Source organism: Arachis ipaensis, chromosome B02, assembly GCF_000816755.2.
Source record: "Arachis ipaensis cultivar K30076 chromosome B02, Araip1.1, whole genome shotgun sequence".
Taxonomy (NCBI): Eukaryota; Viridiplantae; Streptophyta; class Magnoliopsida; order Fabales; family Fabaceae; genus Arachis; species Arachis ipaensis.
This window is the reverse complement of record NC_029786.2, coordinates 86,689,192-86,690,789: the sequence shown is the minus strand read 5'-3', so window position 1 is coordinate 86,690,789 and position 1,598 is coordinate 86,689,192.

Genomic DNA, 1,598 nt, shown 5'->3' with positions numbered 1-1,598 from the left:
AAGAAAAAAAAAAAAAGAAAGGGTCCACTAATCAAGATTTCAAATCTTGCTGAAGAAAATCAGAAAACAAATTTGAATGCTGAAGAAAGCTAGCCTAACGTCCATCAGGTGATAAAATTAAATGAGAAGAATGACAACCAATAAGTGGGGACCCATGAGAAAGCAGGAACTAAGCAGAAAACCAAAAAAGAAAATCTCACCAAAAAAGACCAGTAAAGACAAAAGAATTCTATTCCCATCATAAAGAGAAAGCATACTACCATTAGTAAGAAGACCCTAGTAGCCTCTAAATATGTCAAGAAACCAGTTCAATATCATAAAATCTTTCAATACACTCTAACTAATCAGGATAGCAATCAACCACCACAAGCAAATAAAAAAGAAAAAGAGGAGCAACATCAAGAATACTGGAGACAATTCTCTTACCTTAACAAGCAAATTTCTAAAATAAATTCTCCAACTAGTTCACGTTGGAGGCCTCCTAAATCTATCATACCACTCAAGCTCTTATTGAAACTATCATGGAAGGAGGGGACAAGAACCAAACCAATATAGAAGAGCATACTAAACCTTTGGACCCAAGAGAGTCTAACAACATGGCAAATAAGGATGCAACCATGAACGATTCAGAACCATAGATGGAGGGAGATGTGACCCCAGATACAGTTATGGTGGGGCAAACCATCAATAACAATCAGGAAGTTTCTTCAACTTTCTTTTTATTGTTTATAATGAATCTGTTAATTTGGAATTGTAGAGAGGTCTCCTCTAAAAGATTTCCTATTATTATTAAGGATTTAACTTGTCGTTACAAACTAAATTTATGTGTTTTACTTGAAACTCATGTGTCAAGATCTAAGGCAGAGAGAATTATCCAGAACCTAGGTTTTGATTCTTGGTGCATTAGCAATGTGGAAGGGTTTGTCGGAGGTATTTGGTGTCTTTGGAATAAGCATGAAAGATGTATTGAACCCATCTAAATTAAGAAACAATTCATTCATATGAAGATAAAAGATACGGAGAATAATTGTTGGTTCTTTACAAGTGTTTACGGGAACCCTCAACCTACAAACGGTAACAACATCTAGAACGATCTCGAAGAGTTAGCTGCTACAACCCAAGGACCATGGTGCCTTGGTGGAGATTTTAACTCCATCATTTCACATGAGAAATCGAAGGGCAGCCATAATCTATCCCAGGATACAAACAGATTTTGAGAATGTATTCAGCATTGCGGGCTCAAAGATTTGGGTTTTTCTGGACCTCCTTTTACTTGGCAAAGGAACCGGATAAAATGCAGACTTGATCGTTTTCTTTGTAACTTGGATTTTAGTGATATATTCTCAATAGTTGGAGTGAAGCATCTCCCTAAAATGAAGTCAGATCACCTACCAACAAGGTTTTGAAAAAAGGACCGGACCGGCCGATTCAACCAGGTTAACCGAAAACCAGTCACCTGGCCAGTTTGGGTGACCCCCAGAACAGTCTTGCAAAAAATCGGTGAAAAAATTGGTCAAACCGATGGTTAATTGGTGAACCAGCTAAACCGATCAATTTTTTAAAGGTATCGGTTGCGGTAAATCCTGGGTTCCACTTTT